The sequence below is a fragment of the Astyanax mexicanus genome, chromosome 14 (assembly GCF_023375975.1).
Source record: "Astyanax mexicanus isolate ESR-SI-001 chromosome 14, AstMex3_surface, whole genome shotgun sequence".
Lineage (NCBI taxonomy): Eukaryota > Metazoa > Chordata > Actinopteri > Characiformes > Acestrorhamphidae > Astyanax > Astyanax mexicanus.
In genome coordinates, this window is record NC_064421.1 from 40441474 (window position 1) to 40469250 (window position 27777).

A 27777-nucleotide genomic window follows, 5' to 3' on the forward strand; every position below is an offset into this window, starting at 1 on the left:
TTTCGTTTACATGGTAACAGCGCATGTGAATATATTTACGCAGATGGGCGTGGTGGTCTGAAAGTGAAGTGTGTAAATTGTAAATTCACGGCGTATTGCTATCTTGGCAATGGAAAACAAAGGTGCGCCGCTAACTGAGTACAACCTAGGCAGACGTCAACAGTCAGATGTTAATTGCTAATCCATCAACACAGTTGCACGTGCATGCTCAACGCACATAGACCCCCGCTCCCTCGTTCTACACACAGCGGCATGCAGCAGTGCACAAACCCAACTTTTACACCCAAAATAATCAGAATATGAAATAAAATAGCATTGTTGTTTTCACCACGTGCTCCCCTGCACATGATCCAGTGTGTTCCTCCATGTGTCCACCACAACCCCAGGATTATCTGTAGCTCCACCCCATTGTTACCTGTTCCCACGTGTTTTCTGTCTCCTTCCGTGTGTATATATAGCCCTTTTGTGTCTGTGTTCAGTTGTCGGTTTTGGTGCGTTTATCACATCAGTCTGGTTGTGTCCTTGTTTGTTTGTTGCTATGTATACATTCGTATTATATCCAAGTAACTTTGTTGTCAAATTTAGTTTTATTTTTATGTTTGTAAATAAATTATTTTGCGATAAATTGTTCGTTTGTAAATAAACTAGAGCAATAACACACAGAGAGACAGACCAGGAAAAGGGGCAAAACAAGACATAAGTGTGACAAAAACTGACACATTGACTGGACTGATAGTGCGGCATATTTAATAACTCGGACAAATAGCCTAATCACAGGTAGTACTGAGGAAATAACCCAACCAAGCATTGTTGTTATTTAAATGATGCAGGTGGCAGCCTGTTGATATATATTGATAGCCTGTTATTCGCAGGTGTAAGATAGCAATGAGCATTGTGTAAGACAGGAAAAAAAGTTAAGAAAGTATTTAAAAAAAAAAAAGGACGGAATAAATGAACTAAAAAGGTAAAGGCAAAAAGTAAAAGCAGTAACAAAACAAATAAATAGATTAAATAAATAAAATTAAAAAGGCAAAAAGGTAAAATATAAAAATAGATAAATAAAAGAGCAAAATAAATAAAAAAAGCTTACCCAACCCCAACCCAACCCAACCCAAAATAACCCAGCAAAATAATAATAAAAAAATTATAAATATTACTATAAATAAATAATATAAAATGTTTAAGTGTATGAACATAAACATCTTATTGGTATTAAAAATGACATTCATAAAATTAAGTGTATGTATTTTTTCTTCGTTTTTGTCACTTTTTAGGTGTTTAGGTTTAGGTTTTTTTGCAATGGGTTTCTTGCAGATGCTTTATGCACTGGGATGTAAATGACCACTATTATTAGAAAGAGGAAGTTCCGCCCTTTCTAACCATATATGGATTATTTGTGTGTGAAGGGATTCCTGAGTAATCAGGCTGAGAACACAAGGTTTGATTTTGGACGTAAAATCCATCCGTCGGGTTATAAGGGTTAACATTTATATTAAAAAAAATATATGGATAAAATCAGTGCTACGGTTCTGTTCATTTACTGTTTTTTTTTTTTTTTTATCTCTGAGACACACCCTCTTCAGGTTATCCAGGTGATGCGAGTGACGAAACCCAAGCTGGCTGTGTGAGGTTTCAGAGATGAGCTCATCAGACATTCCTTTCTCGTTCCTCCTCTCCCTGCAGTAAATAAAGACAACTGTCAGTGCGCAATATACCAGTGCTGTAACAGTATCTGACTGGCATGTAAGATCATAGACATACATTTGAAGACACCTCATCGGCAGCTTTGACCCTTTGTTGCTATACGTCAACACGCCCGCCATATTGGTCCAGACCAGACTAATGAATTCACTACATAAAACGCTTAAACTCAGCTCACAGGTGTCGCTAAATCATTTTAAACTTTTAATGTCTAACCACCTTCAGACAGCCTGTTTTATTTAAGCTTTTTTTATTTATTTTGCTCTTTTATTTATCTATTTTTATATTTTACCTTTTTGCCTTTTTTAAATTTTATTTATTTAATCTATTTATTTGTTTTATTACTGCTTTTACTTTTTGCCTTTACCTTTTTAGTTCATTTATTCCGTCCTTTTGTTTTTTTTTAAATACTTTCTTAACTTTTTTTCCTATCTTACACAATGCTCATTGCTATCTTACACCTGCGAATAACAGGCTATCAATATATATCAACAGGCTGCCACCTGCATCATTTAAATAACAACAATGCTTGGTCATGGTGGCCTGGAAATGAGGAGGGTTTAGGTCCATTTCTGGTGTATTACTATCTTGGCAATGTAAACTACATCTAGGTAGCTGCACCCCTGAAATAGCAATCCATCAAAGACAGAGTGCACTTAAGGGGAATGGCAAGTGACACGCTGATGGGTTTGTTTCAAGTTACGTCCAAAAGACACCCATTAGAAATGATTAAGAGACTTAAGAGACACTGTCGAGCGGTGCAAGGTGTACTTTTCCTGTTGTTATGATAGCAAAGACAAACTGACATTTCCTTCATCAAGCTGCGCGGTGCACTGTTGACGGTCACTAAAACGGATCACTAAAATAGGGCCCTGTGTGTGTGTGTGTGTGTGTGTTGTGCTGTTTGCACAGTAAGTGGATCAGATACAGCAGCAGTGCTGCTGGAGTTTTTAAACACTGTGTTTAATCAGTCCTCTCCCTGGTTTTATTACCATTAAACCACTACACAAGAGTTTAGTCTTTTTTTGTTTTTATTTGTATCTGTAACGTAGAGGAGGCAGGACGCAAACGCAAGTCAGTTTTATTTTTTTTCCATTTAACAAAATAAAGAAAGAACAAAGAACAAAGACAGAGACAGAGACAGAGAACAAAGGAGCACTTGGGGTATTTATATACAGGCACACACAAGGGACACCTGTGGAATTAACAAGAGGACGGGGCTACAAAAGAGACAGGAGGGATTACAGACGACAGGGCGGGGCTAAGGCGGAGACAGCACAATAACCAAAACAACGCCATGTGCTCAAAAAAGTACATGGCTAGGGACACAAGACAGGAAAATAAAGGGCGGCAGCAGAAAGGACCCAAAAAAAGGGAAAGACACTAGACATACACAGGTAAAGATGTGACAGTATCGTATGTATATTACGATATCTATCTGAGCCAAACGTCCAGCTGTACAGAACATTCTACAATGTTCTGCATTCGTCACAAAGCAGCGCATTTGAGAGTACTGCGACCCAGCATCATATTCTGGACACAATACTTGCAAAAAAAACACAAAAAAAACATCAAAAATGAATTATGAAGCTGATTAGGAGCACCAATATCAATTTAACATTTACTTTCATTTTAACACTGTGCAGCAATACGCTTATCCACATTTTTACTGAATGAACATAGTATTACACATATAGAGAAAATTAACCTTCCCTTTAAAGAGCTTCTTATACATTTTGTACAGTTTTATTTTTATGTGAGGTGTGTTTTTTATATAACTCTTAGAACAGTAATAATGTGATAATGATGCAGAACATTGTGATGCTCACAGACATTAACACTGCTGCGAGTTGTCAGATGTTGACCTTATGATTACAACGAACGGTTATTTTTGCTTCATATTAATGAGCTGATATACATACCACTCATTCGTTACGGCATCGTAACATTCTGCACTGGCGATGGCACTTAAACTATTAAAGCCGCCAACCACAAACAGCCGGTCGTTCAACACCTGGAGGAAGTAAAAATGGAGAGGAGTAGAGGTGGGCGGATCGATCCAAATATCGATAATATCGATACCAACGCTGGTATTGGTATTGAGCAATACTCGTGTAAAAATATCCATATTCAATCTTTTTTCTCTGCCGCACGCACTGACTGCTTCGCACGAGATTCACCACAGTCTACTCTCTGGTCTCTTGTTGTTGCACATGCGTCACATGGCTCAGCAAAGCCAGCCAAACCGCCACGCAGGTAGGCTCAGCCTGGCCCCGCCCACTCAGCGCTCTCCTCGAGTCGACACGCCTCTACCTCAGGAGATTTGTGTTGAGTGATATTTTTTACACTCTGTTTATTTAAGAAAAACTTGCATTTGAATTGCACTGAAAGGAAGACAATTCCTTATTTTTTATTGTTTTTCCAAATGACAATTCTATTAAAAAAAAAGAAACAAAGAAACAAAGAACTAGAAAAGATGTCTAGTGAGGGGAGAATTTTTATTTTATTTTTTTATATTTTTTTATTTTATATTTAAACTTTGTTTTGTTACTGTTCCATTGTTTCTAAACAAAACATGTTGATTGTGATACTAAAGTATTTTGTTATCACTTACAATGTTTGGTGAAATTATATCCTAGGTTTTTGGATCATTTGGATCTATAAAGCTTAAATATTAAAAAGTATCGGTATCAGTATTGATATCGGCAATACTGGCCCTGCGTTTACTTGGTATCGGATCGATACCAAAATTCCCGGTATCGCCCACCTCTAGAGAGGAGAAAAGATAATGGTGAACAAGAAGAGAAGACACACTGCAAAAAATTATATCTTAGCAAGTGAAATACTCTAAAATGTGGCTTATATACGCTGACATGCCACATATCATGGGATGGGGCATAGTTCATTACATGTCTTACGACTTTTGCCATGTCCTATAAAAGATAAATGACACTGCACTGATCTGTAAGATTATGTGTGTAGTGTCTCCTTGTCTCGTCACATGGACAATTCTAGCCAGAAGTCACCGGTCACCATTATTACCACTCACTGCGCGACTGTCCACTGTGGGTGGTAACACCAGCCTTCTATGATGTATACTATTCCACACGTACACACGTTACACTCTGGATCAAGGATTGGTAGATAGCACCTCACAACATACACAGGTGTGGGCGATCCCGAGCCTCTGTCCCCTGAGGTATCACTTCAAGTCAAGTCAAGTCAAGTAGTTTTATTGTCAATGCTGCATATGTACAGGACATACATAGAATTGAAATTACGTTACTCTCCTTCCCAATTTTACAGCAAGTACAGATAATGGATAATAAAGAAAAATAAAGAAAAAGGGGAGACACTATGTGTACAATACAGCAGCAGGGACACAGACATACATGAGACAGAACAAGGTGCAGTAGTGGTGGGGGTGAAATAGATATATAAATAGAAATAAAAAGAAATAAATATATAATCTAAATCTAAATGAGTGGGAGACACTATATGTACAATACAACAAAAACACAATAGACATTTGTGAGACAGAAGATAATAGTGCAATATTAATGGTGATTAAGATCAAGTGACAATATAAATAGAACCCGTATAACAGTAGTGCAATGTTGTATCTAGCTTAAGGCTGGTAAAGTTCTTAAAGTTCCCAGTTCTTGGGGAATTAAAGTGTGTATGACAGTGCAGCGTAACAGTAGTGCAGGTATTGGGTGTGTAGTGCAGGTCCTTTTACAAAAGTTACAGTACTGTGTGTGTTCTAGTGCAGAGTTTCAGTACTGTGTTGGTGGGAGGATGTGGGGTCAGGATGATGAGAGTGTGTGTGCTGTGGGCAGGATTGGGATGGGGGTAGTGCGGGAAGAGAGTTCAGCATCCTCACAGCCTGATGGATGGGGCTGTCTCGCAGTCTGCTGGTCCTAGACCCGAGACTCCGCAGTCTTCTCCCTGATGGCAGCAGGCTGAAGAAGCTGTGTAGTGGGTGGGAGGGATCTCCTGCCAGACGGAGGGCTTTCCGCGTGAGGCGGGAGCTGTACAGGTCCTGAAGGGAGGGGAGAGAGGTGCCAACGATCTTCTCAGCTGCTCTCACGATGCGCTGGAGGGTCCTGCGGCAGGATGCTGTGCAGGCCCCGTACCACACGGTGAAACAGCTGGTCAGGATGCTCTCGATGGCCCCTCTGTAGAAGGTGGTCATGATGGGGGGGGGGCTCCAGCTCTTCTCAGCTTGCGGAGAAAGTAGAGACGCTGGTTTGCCTTCCTGGCCAGTGATGCTGAGTTGGTGCTCCAGGAGAGGTCCTCTGTGACGTGCACACCCAGGAACTTGGTGCTGCTCACCCTCTCCACAGCAGTTCCGTTGATGGACAGAGGAGTGTGCAGTGTGTGAGTTCTCCTGAAGTCCACAACAATCTCCTTAGTCTTCTCTGTGTTCAGAGAGAGATTGTTGTGTTTGCACCAGGAGGCCAGGCGGCTCACCTCGCTCCTGTAGTGTGACTCATCGTTGTTGCTGATGAGACCCACCACCGTCGTGTCATCCGCAAACTTGACGAAGAGGTTGGAGGTGTGTTCTGGTGTGCAGTCGTGGGTCAGCAGAGTGAACAGGAGGGGGCTCAGTACACATCCTTGGGGAGCCCCTGTGTTCAGTGTGGTGATGCTGGATGTGTTGCTGCCAACCCGCACTGCCTGTGGTCTACCAGTCAGGAAGTCCAACAGCCAGTTGCACAGGGAAGTGCTCAGCCCCAGACTGTCCAGTTTGTGTATGAGCTGTTGGGGGATGATTGTGTTGAATGCTGAACTGAAGTCAACAAACAGCATTCTGACGTAGGTGTCTTTCTTGTCCAGGTGTGTGAGGGCTGAGTGGAGAACAGTGGAGATGGCATCATCGGTCGAGCGATTTGACCGATATGCAAACTGGTAGGGGTCCAGGGAGGAGGGGAGTGAAGACTTGATATGGTGCATGACTAGTCGTTCGAAGCACTTCATGAGGATGGGGGTGAGTGCAACCGGACGATAGTCGTTGAGACAGGATGGCGATGCCTTCTTAGGGACAGGGATGATGGTGGTGGCTTTGAAGCATGTGGGAACCACCGCCTGACTCAGAGAGGTGTTGTAGATGTCCGTATAAACCTCTGCGAGTTCCCAGGCACAGTCCTTCAGCACACGACCAGGAATGTTGTCAGGTCCAGGAGATTTTCGAGCATTGATCCTGCTGAATGCTCTCCTCACACTGTCTTGGGAGAGCGTTAGCACCTGGTCACCAGGAGGAGGGATGGATTTCTGGGCGGGTGTGTTGTTGAGTGGCTCGAACCTTGCGAAGAATCCATTCAGGTCGTTCAGCAGAGATGTGTCGCTGTTGCAGGTCTGTGGATGGGGTTTGTAGCCTGTGATAGACTGAATCCCTTGCCACAGGTTCCGTGTGTCTCTGCTGTCGCTGAAGCGTTGGGATATCTTCTTGGAGTACTGCCTCTTAGCTTTCCTGATGCCGCGGGACAGGTTGGCCCTGGCTGTCCTCAGGCCTGCCTGGTCTCCAGCTGTGAAGGCTGCATTTCTAGCCTTCAGGAGCTTGTGGACCTCTCCTGTCAGCCATGGCTTCTGATTAGCCCGAACAGTGATGGTCTTGAGGTCGGTTACATCATCAATGCACTTGGTGATGTAGGCAGAGACAGTTTCTGTGTACTCCTGAATGTCCGTGGAGTTGTTGTGGGTGGCAGCCTCTCTAAACATGTTCCAGTCTGTTGTGCTGAAACAGTCCTGAAGTGCCTCTGAGGAACCCTCTGGCCACACTCGTACCTGCTTCAGAACTGGTTTGGAGACTTTAACCAGTGGTCTGTAAGCTGGCATTAGCATAATGGTGAGGTGATCAGAGGCTCCCAGGTGGGGGAGGGGGGAGGCTCGGTAGGCTCCTCTGTGTGTAGTAAAGACCTGGTCCAAAGTGTTGTTTCCCCTGGTTGGAAAGTCTATGTGTTTAAAAAGTCCAGAAAACACACTCTTTGGGTCTGCATGGTTGAAATCTCCAGCCAGAATGAGAAAAGCATCTGGGTGCGCTGTCTGCTGCTCACTGATGTACTGGTACAGTTCATTCAGTGCTTCACTCCTCACGCTGTTGTTGGAGGTCGGAGGGATGTAAACAGCAGCGATCAGCACGGCGGAGAAATCTCTCGGTAGATAGAACGGACGGCATTTGATAATCATCAGTTCCACTACCGGTGAGCAGTGTTTACAGACCACAACAACGTTCCGACACCAAGCATCGCTGATGTAAACACAGAGTCCGCTGCCGCGGCTCTTACCTCCGTCAGTTAGCGCGCGGTCCGCCCGATAGCATGTTAGCCTCTCCAGCTGAACGGCATGGTCCGGGACGCTGTTGTTGAGCTAAGTTTCCGTGAAAATATAAACACAACAGTCTCTCACGGTCTTCTGAGTTGACTGAAGTAAGCGGATGTAGTCCAGTTTATTGTCCAGCGATCTTACATTCGCCAAAAGCATGGTGGGGATAGCTGGCTTGTGTGGGCTAGCTGCTAGCCTCGCTCGGATACCTCCCCGCTTACCGCGCTTCTGCCGTCTCTCCCGCCGCCTGTGGCGCTTCCATTGTGGGCGAGATGCAGCGGTGGGGGTCGGTGGGGGTGCGGGTGTCCGGAGCACGCCGCAGGCTCGCAGCTCTTCTCGGAGATCGCGGTTTAAATCCAAAAGTGAGTTTCTACCGGCTTCCAGCAGAAACTCACGGCTGTAGGTGCGTTTCAGGACGTGAACGCACGACAAAGACGTACAAAAACAAGACAAAAAACACGAAAGCGATGTATCCTCGGGAGAGCGAGAAGCCGCAGCGTGTGCACGCGCCGCCATCTTAGTTAGACTTCAAAACCACTTCAGAATTTACATACTGCTGTCCCATAACTTTTGCCATCTCAGTGTGGATTACTGTTACTGATAAAAAAGGAAAAAACATTTTTTGTACTACCTCAATTCCAAAATGGCTGCGACGCTCCAACATCAGGGTGACTGTTGTCCATTGGTCGAATTTGGGGTTATAGAATTCAACACTACCTAGTCGCCTAAATTCATCGCAACCTCCAACCTGAGCACAAAAAAAACAAGAATTACAGTTGTTATTTAAAGTTATTTATCGTTTTTTAGCTTAATACCTACGCCACATTGACACTGTAGACATTTAGCATCAGACCCATATGTAAGAACCAGCCTAACAGGCTCCTCCAGCAACATCAGCACTAAAGATACAGAAACATTCACTAAAAAATATGTTCGTCTTTAACTCTTTGATGACCATAAAGCCTTGATGCTAAATGCTAAATGCTTACTTACATGAACTTAAATTTAGCATAAATATTGGTGCCAAAGGTTTAGCGCAAACTGTATGTGATTTTTCCTAAAAAACATAATTATAGAAAATTCAAAACTTGTGAAAGAATAGTAAGAGCTCACCGCAAACAGCAGCTCTTTCAAAGCAGCAACACCCAGTCCACTCCTGCTCGTCTGCATACGGGAAATAAAACTCCACCGATTGGTCAGCGGGTCAAAGCACTCAGCCGTGAACAGACACTCCCGGCCGTTGTAGCCTCCGCAGATGTAGATCTGGAGGAAGTAGCAAGACAAGATATGTTTTTAAACTCCTTCAAATTTTTAATTCCTAACAATTACAATTACAATACACAAGAACATCTTAGGCAACTGAAAAATGCAGTAATAGTTAAGTAATATTTTGTAACAGTGAATTTCACAAGCTTTTCACAACAAAAGCTTTGGACAGAGTGCAAAACTAAACCCCTGGTGTGGAGGCCATACTTGAGATTGAATTGCAGTTTGAATTGTTTAAAATTGACTGCTTTGTTAATGCCCATAAAACTAAAAGTTACTTTTAAAAGGGGTAATCAGTAATCAGATTACTTTTTCAAAGTAAGTACACAATCACTGCATGTCATTCATCGTCCCATTAAATAAAGTTGAGTTTTTTTTTTTTATTCATTATCACATTAGTTTTCTGTTGCTTGAACATGAATATTTTACTGGAATTCTTTGGATTAATTGAGATTAATTGAGATCTGTTTTTTTTTTTTATTGCTATGACTGCTATGTTAATACCGCCACAGCGTGCCTTTACCTTCTCGTTGAGGGCGGCCGCACTGGCGTCGCTTCTGACCGCCTGCAAGGATGAGATGAGGCTCCACTGGTTGGTCTTGGGATCGTAGCGCTCCACTGATCTCAACTTCTCCCGACCATTGTGGCCACCCATGGCATAGATGAGGCCATCGAGCACGGCGACAGTGACGAAACATCTGGGCAACTGCATGTGCCCCACTTGGTGCCAGGTTTGGGTAAGGGGGTTCAATTTCTTCACAGTGCTCAAGTATTCATTGTTGGAACCCCCCAACAGGTACAGATGCCCGTCTAGAACGGCTGTTCCGTAATAACCTCTTGGGCTTGCATCAATATCCACCCAAGAAAGCGGCGTCCAGCAGTCTGCATTTGAGTTATAGCACTCGACGCCATCGATGAAGCTACCGTTCCAGCCGCTAAGAGCGAACAGGCAGGAGCTAGGTGTGCGAGGCCGGCTTAAAGGATCTTGGGAGAAGCTGTCGGTCGGCCCGTTCCTGCAGAGGCGGAGCAAAGTTCCCAGGACACGAGTGATGATAGGCTGACATTCCTGGTTGGAGCAGACCAGTGAGTCCTTCATGACAAATTCCAGGAAGTAGTCAGGATTGATCAGGCCCATCCGCACCTAATCACACAGACAAAGTAGTAGCAAAGCAGTGATCAGTAAACTAGTTGTAGACTTTAATCCTAGAGATAAACACAATTGTTAATATAACGAACAGTTCATGTAGTATTAGCCTACTTTATGTGCTAAGCGTGATACTGGACTAGCGTGAGACTTCCACTAGGGGCTCCACTCACAAGAGTGGCAAATATACAATGACAGATCATACAGAGAAGTACTGCACTGCCCTCTAGCATTTTTTTGTGTACTGCACCTTGTGGATGTATTGCATTCATTTCCAAAGGTGCGCGCTACCAAACAACAAACGGACACAGTTTACACCAGGTAGCAAGTGTACTTCTATACTAAGAGCTGTGTGAGTAACTGGGTGAGACCACTTTTTACATTGTCTATGTTCTAAATACTAATCAAACTTACTAAATAAATATTAACAAACAGACTCTACATTTCAAGAGGGGTCACGGCAGACGGCCTGCTTCCCCTTACCTTCTGCAGTAAAACTGGGATGTACTTTGAGCGGAGCTGGGGGGCGTGGTCAATCCACATCATCACGGCTTCAAACACCCTCTCCTCCTGTGTCACGCTCAGCTTGTTGTTATCGAGGATGTCACTCAGCTGCGACTGGGTGAGCTCCAGGAAGTTCTCCACCGGCTCCCATATCACCTCCTCAAAGTGCAGCAGCATGCAGCTGTACGCCTTCTGATACAGGTCATGACAGCTGTACAACTCAGAGAACCTGCGACGCAGAACCGGGAGAATAGAACCTTAAATACATAAGCAATAGAACACGAGAGGGAGTGCATTATCACGGATAACATCACGGTGATGATTCACTATAACACACGACCTCGAGTGCGCTATTGCTTTTATATAACAGGTTTTTTTATTTCAAAATGAATTAAGAAAATTATTCAAAGAACCTCAAGAAATTCAGAATGAATATGCTTTCATACGGACTGTGCCTTCCGCCAAAAAGTAGTTCTACAAGCAGTGAACTGGTTTCCACTTTAAAATAGGACCACCTTTATAAAGGGTTCATAAGTGGTGTACAAATCGTTTATTAAGGGTCACTAATAAGGTTGTAAATGCCTTGAAAATCATTAATAATCAGTTATAACACATACGTAGAAAGGGCAACAATATAGATAGATGGCTGTGGGTTCGCTATTTGGCAAACAACAGGTCATTGTTGCCCTTTCTACGCATGTGTTATAACTGATTATTAATTCTTATTACTTTTTAAGGCATTTACAACCTAATTGGTAACCATTAATAAACTAACGGTAAACCATTTATAAACCCTTTATAAAGGTAGTCTTATTTTAAAGTGGTATCGCAAACTGTAACAGAACATTAACTAAAAAACGGCGTATGGTTTATACAGAGTAACACCACGAACGTTAGCTTGAAATCTTAGCTTGAAAATTAGGAATAAGCAAAGATTTATCTCTCCTGATCAGTGGAGTCATCTTCATGTGAAAACTGCGCGTTTGTGAGCATTTCTTCCTGTTTTGTTGGGTGGTGTTGGTTAGCTTAGCGTTAGCTAGGTTAGCGTAGCTTGCTTTAGCTTAGCATTAGCTTAGCTTAGGCTAGCCTGGCTGGTTAACAGGTGTAAAAATTGTAATGACTTCCTTTATTTTGAGATACAAATTTTGGGTTTGTGCACACCAATCCTAACCAATTTCAAATTACATTATCTAAAACAAATGTTGCAATTGTTTATTCAGGAAGGCTTTGCTACAGTGTGCTAAACTAACCCCCCAGTGTGGAGGCCATACAGTACATTAGCCTGACTAGCTCTCGTTATGACAAATTAGCATGCGTCAAAACAGTGGTCCATTACATCCCAGCCCATAAGAGGCAGTTTTTCTTACCTCCAGATGCTGATGCAGTTCTCAGGGCAGAGCTGCTTCTCCAGGAAGCTGCAGCAGAGGCTCTTGAGTCAATGGGTGTCCAGCTTGTCAGCAGCAATCAGAAGATCCACCACGTTCTTAGATGTGATGCCGGTCTTGTTGCTGTAGGCGTACTCTATGATGAGCTCCATTATATCTGGAGACACATCTAGAATGGTGAACTCCCTCTGCTTAGAGCACGTCCAGTCAATGCTGGTCATCAGAACTCTGGGAAATTACAGAGACAGATAAACATCAATCAACGAGAGGAATCCTCTGAAAAGTTCATTTAAAGTTAAAAAACTGTGTTAATTCTGACATCAATTTTTGATTTAGTTTTAGTCCTGTCACAAAAATGGCATTTAGTTTTAGTCATAATTTAGTCATCTGAAATATTTTTAGTTTTAGTCTAGTTTTAGTCGACTAAGTTTCACAAGTTAGTTGACTAAAACTACAATCAATTTTAGTCGACTAAAATGTAAAGGGTGTAAATGTAAATGCTTTTTTTTACAATCAGTTCCCTTGAATTATCACTATTTTGTATTTACCACAATCAGCCATAACATTACAACCACCTGATTAATATTGTGTAGGTCCCCCTCATGTCAGTTAATTTCGTCATTGTTTTATTGTTTTATGCTGCTTTTATTTAGTTATCGTCTTGTTTCCCTCTTGAAAAAAAGGTTTGTTGATGAAAACTATGACAAATATGATTCGTCAATGAAATTAACACTGATATATATATACTGAAATATAACTATATAGAAACTACTGAACTATAGTTATCAATACACACTGAACTCGGGGCTTTCTGCCTCAATATCAATATTCAATGTGCCTTTTGTGTCCTTTTGTTAAAACTCTCTTGGTGAGAGCCAGTTTCATCATAAAGTTTGGATGGTCTTTTTGACTGCACTCTCAATGATACTTTCAATTTTCTTTTTATTTTTCAGATTTACTGCCCTTCATTTATTAAAATCATTTTTTGCTTTACTTAGTTGAGTGGTTCTTGCCATAATATGGCTTAGAAAATTATTGAAATACAGCGATTCACTGTATACCTGTAACTCTACCTCTTCACTACTTTACAGCTGATGCTCTCAAATACTTTATTAAGAGACAAGAAATTCAAATAATTAACTCTTGATGAGTTCAGCACAGCTGTTAACTAAAAGCTTGAATTCCAGGTGACTCTACCTCATAAAACAGACAAAATGTGCAAAACTGTCTAATCTAAGCAAGAGGTGCTATTTAAAGAATCTAAAAAAAAAATAATAAACATTTTCAGGTTTGTTTTACACTTTTTTGTTTACTGAATAAATCCATCTGTTTTTCTTCATAGTTTGGATGACTTTAGTATTAATCAACAATACAAAATGTTTTAAAATAATGATAAAAGCAAAAAACGCTTTATTCAAGGTGTGTCCAAACTTTTGACACATGCTCATTATTTTAAAATGTTGTAATTTAGGCCAGAACGCAGGTAAATAACTTTAAAATACTGACAAAAGACGAATTGTATGTTTACGTTTTAATAATTGACAAAAAATGTATATAATGTAACAAAATCTGCAAATACAAATAATATTACTAAGACACTGATAATCAGTCCACTTTCTGTATATTATATTTATAACACTGAAAGGATACAAATTTATTTCATGACAGATGACCACAGACAAATGTTATATCATAATATAATGTAAAGATACGCCAGTATTGACAGCAAGATGGGAAAATCGAGAGTTACAACAGTATAATATATTTACATGCAGTGTTGGGCACGTTACTTTGAAAAAGTAATTAGTTATAGTTACTCGTTACTTCTCCAAAAAAGTAACTGAGTTACTAACGGAGTTACTCCACTATAAAAGTAACTAGTTACCAGTAAAAGTAACTATTGCGTTACTTTTATTATTCGCCCATCAAAAAAAAGGAAATGAATTATGTATTTACTATTATTATTAGAAAAATACCAAACGATAATAAACCCAAAATGTTGACAAAAATATAATCTAACGAATTACAAAAAATAAAAACGAAATTCTTCACAGAACCAAGGAAAATTACTAAAACATATAATACTGAAAAAAAAAACGGAAAAAACGGAAAAACGCGTCTGGGGATGGAGTTAAACAAACCAAGCCACACTCAAAGGAAATATGTATATAAACAAAACAAAATAATGGACAAAAACAACAATCTAATGACGTTAAAATGGTATTAATATAACAGTTTCACCAAAAGAGAATAGAGCTTAGATCGGCCCAAAAAATCCGACCCAGCCCGAGCCCGTGCACGTTCTGCCCAAGCCCGAACCATGAACTGTCATTATGAGCCCGAGCCAACCCAAACCATAAACTCTCTGTTTTTGGGCTGATTGAATGAGTGAAATATAATCAGAATTATGTTAATTAACACTGTAACATAGAAGCATAGAACTATTATTTAATTAAAATGGTTTTTAAGAACAGCTACACACAGTGCTGCAAGTCAAACGCGGAGGCGTTCACGTGCCCCCAGAGCTACGTGATTACATTTTTCATTTTATTATAGTTTGATTCAGTTTTAATTTGTTTTTAGGGTGGGCTTGCTAGTTTTTATTAGTTTTCACACATCTCATCAGAGAGATCAATCTAATAAACGTGAGAGAGAAAGAGAGAGAGAGAAAGAGAGAGAGAGAGAGAGAGAGAGAGAGAGAGAAATATTTGCTTGTTCTGGAATGAGCTACTCACAGGTAAATGTTCTCACATACTGAATCTCCTGTTTCTCTTTCATCTGTCTTGCGCTCATATTGTAATCCCATACATAGTTCTGCAGTTTTTCAGTGTTTTCTGTCGTATTTTGCGGCTACACCGCCCGCTGTACAACTCCGCTGTACAACAGCTCTTATAAATAAATTAAACACGAAAATTCAGTAATTTTAGTTCGTTTTAGTTAGTTTTATAAACACAAAATACAGTTCGAGATAGTTATGTTTTTTCCTTTTAATTACCGTTTTTATTAGATTCAGTTACACAAATGTTTTTTCACTTTCAGTTTTCGCTATTTCGTTCGCTTTAGTGAACAATAATAATTGGTTACTTAGCAACATTGTGATTATCACACCAGAGCTTTATATAAAATAAAAATAGGAGCCCGATTTTGGGACGGTCTTTGGGTCAGGTCGGGTTCGGGCAGAGAATCTAAGCTCTAAAAGAGAAAGCAGCAGCACCACAAAAACCGGAGCAGCTAAAAAGAGCTTAACTTTCTTAAATCGGAACTTGGGCTGTCCACGGCAATCACTGAATTGATTAGAGCAGCCAAGGCACAGCGGCCAGAAGCTCAAGTTCACCGGAAAGAGGAGGGGTTAACCAGGGCAAACCAAAATTTCATAGAGGGACTAAAGTAACGTGCAGTAACGGGGTGTCGGAAATGGTAATGGCGTTATAGTTACAGTCAGAGTAATTAGTTAGATTACTCGTTACTGAAAAAAGTAACGGCGTTAGTAACGCCGTTAGTTTTAACGCCGTTACTCCCAACACTGTTTACATGATACAGCAAAGAAATAAGTGTGTACTATACAATAATTAAGAAATAGAACACGAGAGGGAGTGTGTTATCACAAATAACATCACGGCTGTGATCCGGTCGCAGCTCGAGTGTTTTATTGCTTTTATACAACAGTTTTTTTTTACAAAATGAATAAAGAAAATAAATCTGAACTTTAAGAAATTCAGTTTGAATATGCTTTAATATGGACTGTGCCTTCCGCCAAAAAGTAGTTCCACACAACTTAACTACAAAACGGTGTATGGTTCATACAGACTAACACCACGAAAGTTAGCTTGAAAGCAAAATTGGGAATAAGCGAAGATGATCAATGTTAGCAGTGTGAAATAACGCTAATACTCTCCTCTCCTGCTCCGTGGAGTCGTCTTCCGGTGAACGCTGTGCATATTTTGAGCATTTCTGTTTGTTTTGCTGGGTGGTGTTGGTTAGCTTGCCGGTGTGGCTGGACTGTAGATGACCAGAGTCAAGCTATCCGCGCTTCGGAAATTCCCAGTCAGCGTAGCTTGCTTTAGCTCAGCATTAACTTAGTTTAGCCTAGGCTGGCTGGTTAAGTTATTGTTCTGGCTGTCAGACGGCATTAGCCGAGCAGTTTCCCTTGCCTTTTTTCCATGAGTCAGCGCTGCGGGCTAAAGGGCAAGTGTGCCGCGGCTGAGCGCTAGCCTGTGCTAAGCTAACGCTGCTGTTGGTGCCGGTGGAGGCGATGATTCAAAACTGTACTGTGTGTATACGCCGTTACTCGGCAACGCGTCGGCGGAGTGATACAAGTTTAGTGTGAGAAGGCCGTGATGTTATCACGAATATCATCACGGCTAGAACACTTCTCAACCAATCAGATTGTGAGGTCGGAACTAACTGTTGTATAACAGTAAATCATATTGTTAGCCTGTAAATATAATAAGATGTAACCTGATAAATTGTAAGAAAGAAAAGACCAAATAATAATATACTAAATTAAAAGTATAATAAGCAGGACATGTTTCTTGTTAATATAGTAAAATACAGTAAATATAATAGTGAGTAGGGATGCTAGTGCTCTGAGTGTGATGTTATAATGGCCAGTTACAACCAAAAATAGGGTTCAATCTTAACTGCACACAAAACACACCCATATTTTTATTTTTTTAATACAATCTTTAAGTGTCGACGCTGGACACACAAGCATCTGGAGGGGATTTGCAACAATGTAAAAGGTCACCTGGTCTGAGGAGTTCTCTTTTACATCACTTTACATCACCAGATAAGTGTGCATCGCCCGCAGAAACCTCGCCAGATCCATAACTGATAGGAGCTAATGGATTTGCTTACGTCTTGGTACCAGATCCTATAGGGCAGCTTTAAGGACGTTTTACCAAGATTCTGTAGATCCGGACCGAGAACACCTCTTTTGAGTGTGCGTGGAAATCAATCAGTTTCTCTGTTTTAGCTATTTATATGTTTAGGTATATGTTTGAGTAAAATGAACGTTGTTGTTTTATTCTATAAACTACAAACAACATTTCTCTCAAATTCCAAATAAAAATATTGTAATTTTGAGCATTTATTTGCAGAAAATAAAAAAAAGATGCAGAGCTTTCAGATCTCAAATAATGCAAAGAAAACAAGTTCATATTCATAAAGAGTTTTAAGAGTATAGAAATCAATATTTGGTGGAATAACCCTGGGTTTTAATCACAGTTTTCATGCATCTTGGCATCATGTTCTCCTCCACCAGTCTTACACACTGCTTTTGGATAACTTTATGCTGCTTTACTCCTGGTGCAAAAATGTATGCAGTTCAGTTTGGTTTGATGGCTTGTGATCATCCATCTTCCTCTTGATTATATTCCAGAGGCTTTTAATTTGGAAAAATCAAAGAAACTCATCATTTTTAAGTGATCTCTTTTTTTTTTTCCAGAGCTGTGTATGTGTGGGTGTACATACGTGTGTATTTTCACACTTTGAGAATGTAGCACGCTTTGTGTTGTGGGAGAGTGTGTCATCACCTGCATGTTTGCTATTCAATCTGTACACCCCTCTGCATGTTCACACACACACACACACCCACACACACACACACACAGACAGCGACAACATTACCACACTACTCACCTGTGGCCAGAAGGGCTCCATTACAGGTGAGCCCACAGGCGAGACTATCGGCACCACTAGGGAAGGGGCGTTGAGTAAAACAACAGGAGATAGAGAGAGAGAGAGAGAGAGAGAGAGAGAGAGAGAGAGAGAGAGAGAGAGAGAAAGATAGAGAGAGAGAGACTGTATGTTACGTGGTTTATGGTTAAGTGCAGATTTTAAAAGGAATGTTCAGCCAAAAATCACATTTTCGTCTGGCTGTAGAAACTTTTGACTGGGATTCCTGCCATCTTGTTTTCAATAAGTTGAGTGTAATGTTGTCGTGTGAGCACTAGGTGGTACAGGCAGTGTCTCCATATGAGGCCAAATAGTCGATGTTTTCAGAAATGAGGTATCATGGTACAGAGAGGCAGAAATGTAATTTTTTCCATATAAGGACGGAGTATGGTGGCCCTTAAGGGGAAAAACACAAAAAAAATAAAAAAGAGGTGCACTTAATAAAAGGAGTGATTAAAAGTAAAAGTTAAAAAGTAAAATTTAAAATGCATGAATAAAAAAAAACTGACACAGTTTTATAAAAACATGAGCAATAAAATAAAAGACTGACACAGATTTATAAAAAGTTGAGCAACAAAATAAAAGACTGACAGTTTTATAAAAACATGAGCAATGAATTAAAAAATGACAGTTTTATGAAAAGATGAGCAATAAAATAAAAAACTGACACAGTTTTATAAAAAGATGAGCAATAAAATAAAAAACTGACAGTTTTATAAAAAGATGAGCAATAAAATAAAAAACTGACACAATTTTATAAAAAGATGAGCAATAAAATAAAACACTGACAGTTTTATGAAAAGATGAGCAATAAAATAATAAACTGACACAGTTTAATAAAAAGATGAGCAATAAAATAAAACACTGAACGTTTTATGAAAAGATGAGCAATAAAATAAAAAATCGACACAGTTTTATAAAAAGATGGGCAATAAAATAAAAAACTGACACACTTGAATAATAATAATAATAATAATAATAATAATAATAATAAAATTACTTTCTGCCCAGATTTACAGGTTTACATTTCTTGCCTGTCTCTCTCTCACGCTCGGCGTAACTTTAGTTTCCGTTCGTTCTCGTTTTTCCACCCATTCTTGGGCTCCCTATCTCCTTACAAAGGCGTTTTTTCACGGCCACGTCCCAATTCAACAGCTGGAGCAGAGGGACCGCGACCCTGACAACACGGGTTCGATCCTGCGTGAGGAGCAGTGTGTTTATTTATTTATTTTTTTACAATGAAATACTTCTCAGTAGGTTTGGGTCTGCATTGGACAACGTTTGGGTTCGGACCCAGACCACGGTCCGCCTATTAGTGACCTCTGGTATATTATAACAACTACAATAATAAGTTAATTAAATGTTGAGAGTACAATCAACCATAGTTTTAAATCTAGTTCAACAACACACAAGATGGTGACTTGCTCTTGCAGCCTACAACACTGAGGCCAGCCACTTATCCACTGCTGTACAGGATACATATAACCACATATGTTATATTGGTTATATGTATAACACATATAACCACATATAACCAGAAATGACTATACACTGACTACACACTGAGTAGCATGGACAGGAGGACACCTCCAGTAGATAAATACCTGCATAAGGAATCATACATACGCAATTTTTGGTAACACTTTCTATGAATGTCATCATTATTAGACTCTATAACTGCATTCATAATATATTATAATGCATTCATGATGCATTATGAACATGGCTATAAATCTTTTTATAATAAAAATGCATAACCCACTATAGCCATGTTTATTAAGCATTATGACTTGTGATCATAAAACATTATAAGCTATGCTGCTTATGATATACATGTTAAAATAGTACATATATATCGTTAAAAATCTAGACCCACAATGAAAGTCTGTCACTTTACTTAGAGCGCACAAAGACCTGTTATAATACATTATAATTGACTATAACTAATATTATATTCAAGCCAAGTATAATTCATGAGTGGTTAAATATTATATATTTATAGGATTATTGTGTTTTTGAGGGTATGTTTATAAGTTGGAAGCTGTTTTAGTCATGATACAAGTCTACAAGCTGGCACTGAGTTTCTTGGTATTGACGTATAACATGTTATAAACACAGCTATAAATGCACTATAATCACAGTTCATGATGCATAATAAACATGGCTATGATGAATTATATGATGAGTTTTATAAATATGTATAGCCATGTTTATAATGCCTTATGAATGCATTATAATGTGTTAAAAGTATGTTTATAGATTCGTATAGAGATGACATTCATAGAAAGTGTTACCATAATAGTAATATTAATAATAATAATAATAATAATAAATAAGTGGAGCACATCGGCCAATCATAGGCAATCTTGCCCTTGTTGCTACAACAAAAGCAGTTTTGTTTGAGCTGAATGCTCGGGCTAATTCAGGGCCCTAATACCTGCGACAGCAAACACGCCCTGATCCAGTTCATATTTACGTCTCATGACAGCTTTTATCAGCAGCTTGCCGCAGGTCAGACCTCAATCAGGGCTTGTGTTCAGGAGAGGTCCCTGTAGTGGGGCGAAAAAAGCCGCAATAACCGGCGCGCTAGCCATCGTCTGCTCCGCGGCCGACAGGAAACCATTACGGGCAGCCCAATTACCATTCTCATCCATCCCCACATAGCCCAGCTACACACTCTAATCTGGTTAAGTGCATGTCCCTGCGAGAGCTTTAAATATGAATCTCTCTCTCTCTCTCTCTTTCGTTCTGTCTCTCTCTCTCTCTCTCTCTCTATTTCAATGAGGTTCGCTTTTTTCCCCTCTACCTATTTGCCCCATTTTTTTTTTCCCACAGACCCATCTTGAGAGCACAATTTAGGGTTGATTTAATTTGTTCTTTACAAACATTTCTAACGATATTACTCAATAGTGCATATACTGCCAGTCTCTCTCTCTCTCTCTCTCTTTCTCTCTCTCTGTCTCTCGTTCCATTAGCCAGTAAATCGCGTTTAAAGACTATATTGATGCTGGATGTCATTATGGGTGATTATCAAAACAACAGACAATGGGGAAAAGTGTCTGCTAACTGGTTTAGCAATAATTTGGCCAGACTAAGCCAGATGAGAATGCCACGAATTACAGAGTTACAAATCAGGCCCTTTCAGAAACAAAAGCAGCGCACGCGCGTGACCCTCGACGCCGGGGGGCCAGGTCAGGTGGCACCTGCGCGCGACTAAAGGTGCTGCTCGATCATCAGTGCCAGCATTAGCGACATTAGGGACACTGCAGCAAAACACCATGTTCCAGTGACCTTCCAGTTCCCATCCAATTCCAGCTAGTTCCAGGACTGTGAATTACGGAAGCTAGAATCATTACTGGTAATTGGATGCTGTCCAGCAAAACCTGGTATCTCCAAACATTGCAATTTTAGAAAAGGGAAAAAAAAGGAAAGAAAAGAATGTTTTGCTACATTTTTCTATTATTGTACTATTTCTATTTTTGTATTATATTAACACAATATAAAGTACAACTGTAACAGATGTAAATAACTGCCAAAAAATACAAAAAGTGAGATTATTATATATATATATATATATATATATATATATATATATATACCAGTGGTGTGCAGTGAGGCCCTTCTAACCCTTCAGAGAAGGGGTGACAATAAATGCATTTAAATAATTACATATTTTTTAATCAGGAAATATATATCATAGCTTTTGTAAGTGTACTAATTTATTTTATAAATTAACTAAAAAAAAAAAAAAACAGCAACTAATTTAAAGCATTAGTCTGTGTTTTTTAGTTGCTACAGGACTCTTATCTGACTGACAGCGGTTTTAACCAATCAAAGCTTTTTAAAATGGCTTCTGCCCCCACGTGTGCCTGCGTGACCCTTCTCCTGATATTTTGAAGGATGTAGTAATGAATCTATTAGCAAAGTCGAAGGACAGTTTAACCAATCAGATTTATGATTTTCACTCCGGGGGGGCGGGGCCATGGCTGTCTAACCCCTTCTCAGCGCTGTGGTGAAGGTGTTACACGCATTGCTTAGTCATAAACAGAGCTCATGCTGGATTAATTCAATAGTTAGCGAACTATTATGGAATTGCGGCTGCAAATGAGACAGATAATGTGTCATATTGTATTAAAAGCCCTTTTAAAGGCTGTCCTTCAATGTGAAACTAATTCACAATAATAGGCCGCCTGACTGGTGAGTTTTTGTGTGTACTTAATGTTTTGGCTGCCCTGGTGTAATTACTGTAGGCATACAAATGAGTGATGAGTGATCTTTGTTGAACGGTTGTGCTTGTAGGCAAATTAAGCATTTATTGTTGGGTCTGTTGTATACTTTTGTAGTTTGTAGCTGTTGTATTTGTGGGCTGTTGATGTGTATTAAGTTCATATAATTAAGTCAATACAGAGAATATGTAGTTATTGTAATATTTATCTATGTGCCGGGGGTGGGGGGGGGGGGGGGGGTGAAGGGGGGTGATTACAGAAGGGGTACCCACTACATTTACTGCACGCCATTGATATATACGTACATTATCAGTTAAACATTTTTGAACCCCTCTATAGTTTAGTAATCTGAAGTCTAGTAGCAGTGTTGCGTGACCCAGACAAGCTGCTGTTTTTATTTTCTCAATAAATAGAGTCATCTTTAGCAATGGCTTTATTACTAAACTTTACCTGTCAGATCTTTAATTCTTCTTTATACTGCTGAAACTGAAACTTGGGCCCAATCCCATTTCCAGAGGTGGAAAGTAATGAATTACATTTACTCAAGTTACTGTAATTGAGTAATTTGTAATTTTTTTAAGTACTACTTAGAGTATGCTGTATGTGCAAAAAAAAAATAATTATGTAATAGAAACGTATGCATCAAAATGTATATGTCATATATATACTTGGTAGCGGAAGACATATTCATACATACTGTTTATTGTAATAAAGGCACAGTAACAAAAACAGGGAGGGACACTGTAAAATAACCATGCAACATATGTTAATACATATATAAATTCACACAGATATCATTACTGGATGTCAGGGGTACAAAATAAAATAGAAAATACATTAAAATATTAATATTAACAGTAATTTCTGTTGATCTAATTGTGAAATAGAGTACAAGCGGCAAATATGTATGACCCTCTCCCTAACACTGCCTATAAACACAACCCTGTATGTGTATGTGTGTGTGTGTGTGTGTGTGTGTGTGTGTGTGTGTGTGTGTGTGTGTGTGTGTGTGTGTGTGTGAGTGTCTGGATACACACACACACACGTTTCAGACAGAGGCCTGCACTGTGATTTATTGGGAGTAAGAGAGGAGTGACAGTAACTGAAGAGTGCGGCTCATCTGCATAGCTTGCTTGCAGCTGTCAGTGAGAAGTTCATTAGACTAATAGTGCGATTAACCCTGGAACTGTGCAAAGTGTGTGTGAAATGGGTTTTAGTGCGAGTGTGTGTGTGTGTGTGTGTGTGCGTCCACTCGAGGAGATCAGGCCGCTCAAAGTGTCTGTCTCCTCGTGAGAGAAACGTTATATTTCATTTCCATGCGCGTCGTTAGTCACTGTCACTGTTGGCATGGCGACAGATCGGGAGCATATGACATGGTGAGGCTGGGAAAGACTCAGCTCGGGATGATTGTAGATGTGTGGTTATGTTGTCGGTGCGCACAATATGATGGTGTGTCACAATATGACCCTGATGTCACATTATGACAGCGTGTTGCAATATGCATATGTCACAATATGACACTACGTCGCATTATGCCACACTGACTGGAAAATTTGTCTTATTATGACATGACGCCACGATTTGACGCTTTGTCATGACAGGACAGTTTGTCAGGGTAACATGTGATGCAACAATATATGCAATATGTTCACTGCTATCTTGCACCCCACCAACAGTCTATTTCTATCAACATTGTTTAAATTGCAACAGTGCTTACGAATATATCTGTGATGATGGGCATGGTGATTCATGTGGTGAGGTGTGTTCATGTAAATATTGAATATCTGTCATATTGCTATCTTGGCAATGCAAAACACAGGTGCACCAATGACTAAAGAGAACCTAGGCAGATGTCAACAGTCAGACATTCATTGCTATCTTGGCAACAAAGATAGACAAAGATAGACAAACCCATAGCGCATGCCTGTTGGCAGCTATATATGTAAACTTTACAACATTAACAATATACAGAATAAAAGAGCCAGATAAATCATGTCAGTTTCCTCTGCTGAGAAGTGTTGGACACGTCCAGGTAGCTACGCTGATAAAATTGCAATTCGCCAAAGATTCGCCAAAGATTCCTGATTCTCAAAGGAAAAAGCAAGTGATACCCGGATTGATTTATTGGTTTACTGCATGTTACGTCCAAAACACACCCATGATTCCTTAATAGAAGTAGTGCGCATGCTGTTTGCGCATTTCGAGTCAAGCAAGGCATACTTTTCCCGACGTTACGATAGCAAAGTCACACGGACATGCCATAAATGAAGCTGCGTAATGCACAGTTGACGGCTCTTGCTTAAAGATCACAAAAATACGGCTAAACATTATATTTATATATATATATATATATATATATATATATATATATATATATATATATATATATATACTTTGTCACAACAAGACACTATGAGCCCCGTTCTTACAATCTTTAGGTAAAGCCATCAATGCAGCTTGATTTAGCCTGTTCAGGTGTCGAGTGTAAGATAGCGATGAGCATTGTGACATGCCTTGACCAAGGTGTAAGACAGTGTCACACAATGTCACAATGTGATGTCATCTCATGATGTGAGCTCCCTCCAGGGTTGCCAGGTCCAACACAAATATCCAGCCCAAAATTCAGCCTAAAACCCACCCTTCAGAAGCGTAAACTAATCTTTTTTTTTAGAGCCTTGTGATTTCTCTTTCTCTCTCTCTCTCTCTCTCTCTCTCTCTCTCTCTCTCTCTCTGTCTCTCTCACTGTCTCTCTCTCTCTCCTGCTCTCCTTTTCATGCCTTTTCATGCTGTTCCTTATGTCAACATCCAAGGCAACATGCACTTTTTCAGTTTTTTGACGGCCACTGAAATTTCTAAAATTATCCCCAAACAACTCACCTTTTCAACCCTAAATTCTCACCCGAGACTGTTTTTTTTTAAAAAGCCAGATTTGGCGGGAAAACCGGAAATCTGGCAACTGTGGCTCCCTCCCAATATTATGCCTGGTCAAAAATATGATGATATACTACTGTATTGTATTCATTTAAAATAAATCAATACAGCTTGGTCAAGTAGGGTGCGTAAATATTTCGACGTAATTTATTTGCAATTTACTTTATTTCTGTATTTTTTTTTTCTCAGCTGAGGGGCGTGGCCTGGGGCAAAAGCCCTGCATCCCGCCCCCCCTTTCCGCTGGCTGTGCTGTATCATGTATGAGTGTGTTTTTTTTTGTATTACTGCATGTATATTCATGCCTGGGTTTGTGAGGAGGTGCGCATGCTCATTATCTCTGCATGTGTCTATGTGTGTGCATTTGTATGTGTGTGTGTGTGTGTGCATGCACTCCTCTACACTGCCTGTGTGTGTGAGTGTGTGAGTGTGTCTAGCCGAGGCTTTTTCACTGATAGATATGCTAATGCCCTCATTCTCTCCACTTCACTCTTTTATTTGCCCAGTTAAAGCAAACGCCTGGGAAAGTTTAATTAAGCTGTGCTACAGCCCTACACTAATGAAACACTATTGATTTCCTTTTTTATCCGACATCAGCCACACACACACACACTTGCATATTCGCGCACACACACACACACACACACACACTGAAACAAATGGACATTTAGAATGAGCCTCCCTGCCAGCCGGGGTGGTCATTGTAAAGGCCGCGTCCAATTAAATCTGAAACAACAGCGCAAAATAGACGCACCACGTGGCAGGAATTAGCCGAAAAGTGTGTGTGTGTGTGCGCCCTTGTGTGAGAGTGCACGGTGGCCGGGGAGCAGATTCTGAAACCTAATTAAGAACAAGTGTACGTACATGGCGCATCGCAGACGAGACACTGCAACCTGCTCTATAATTATCTGATAGCGATCCGCACTGTTGGCACACCGGACAGAAGGTTTGCGTCTGGACAAATTAAACAAAATTAAGTCGGCACAAAAGCAGCACAAAGCACGGCCCTAATCGCTCGACAATTCAACAGACACAAACCCATGCAAATCAATATGGCTCCAATTGAAAAATGTTGCAGGCAATTAGGCCTATTGGGATTGTGTTGTGGAAAAGGACAGAAAACAGCGTGTTCGGTTGAAAGGCTAATGGCGGAAGGCTTTTAACCGTTCACTCAGCCGCAAAATAAGTCAAATTGCCCAGACCAGGAACGAGATTTAGGGGGACATAATACCATAATCTGCTTTTAGAAGGCAGGTATAAGTCCGTGCTATCAGAAACTGCAGCAGCAAAAGATCATAAGACTGATACAAATCCCACTAAAATGTACTAAAAAGTAATTCTGTAATAACATTTGTAATACACTATTTGCAACACCATACTGTATATTTCTGCATATTTGCTGAGGCACGTTACAGCTCCCGTCCACTGGGGGCGTTGTTCAGTCAAACACACACAACAACATTGCCTGCCAAGTACTCAAGGAAGATAAAGACACAGTGATAAAGATACAGTGTTGCTACAGCTGCGTTCATGCTGTTTTTCTTTGGATAAGTTTAGGTTTGAGGTGCAATTGGCCACCTTAAATACCTCTTCTCATGATTGGATACACCTGGCTATGAAGTTCAAAGCTCAATGAGGTTACCAAACCAATTGTGTGCTTCAGTAAGTCAGTAAAAAGTAGTTAGGAGTATTCAAATCAATAACATGATAAGGGTGCCCATACTTTTGCACCGGTCAAATTTTGGTTTAATGCATATTGCACATTTTCTGTTAGTACAATAAACCTCATTTCAATCCTGAAATATTACTGTGTCCATCAGTTATTAGATATATCAAACTGAAATGGCTGTTGCAAACACCCAAATATTTACAACTAAAAACTTTTTCATATGACTGTAGGTCACAACACAGTATATAAGACTTTTTGGTGCAACATGACACTATGCGACACTATGCCATATTTTTCCTTTGTTCTGGAGTTTCTACAAAGGAATTAATTTCTATTTATGTGAAGTAAGTTAAGGTTAGATATGAATTTTGCAGTTCAGAAAATCCGAGCGATATTAGCTAGCGGTTCATCCCACATCGCTTGTTTTAACACGATAAAAGCACAGGATAGATAGATAGAGGGTAGTGCATACAGCGTAGTACATCAGCAGGGTTCAGCTCCCAAACCTTTTGGATTTATACACCAACCAGCTGCCTGAGGAAATCCAGAAGGATCATGAAGGACCCCTCTCATCCAAGCCACTCCCTGTTCTCACAGCTGCCGAGTGGAAGGAGGCTCAAAAGCTTGAAGACCAGAACCAGCCGGTTCCGAGACAGCTTCTTCCCCCAGGCGGCCAGGCTGTGGAACAGCACGTAGAACAGCTAGTGTTCTGCCCAACCCAACCCACCCCACTGCCACCTATACAAACTCTGCACCCTGCACTTTACTTTACACTGCATCTACCAGACTTTCACATATTATACAGCATTCTGCCCCCTGTACTTCCCACTCAACTCCTTACCTGCACTTACTCATGTGACAGTTATTCTGTCACCTACTGGACTATTTCCTCACTTCCACACACATACACACACACACACACTAGATATCTGTATATCTACATCTGTGCAATAT

General features: G+C 40.2%; 1 pseudogene; it reads right to left on the reverse strand.

Moving 5' to 3' along the window:
• LOC111191398 (kelch-like protein 10) overlaps nucleotides 1-27777 on the reverse strand; it is a 115596-nt pseudogene that overhangs the window by 4290 nt on the left and 83529 nt on the right.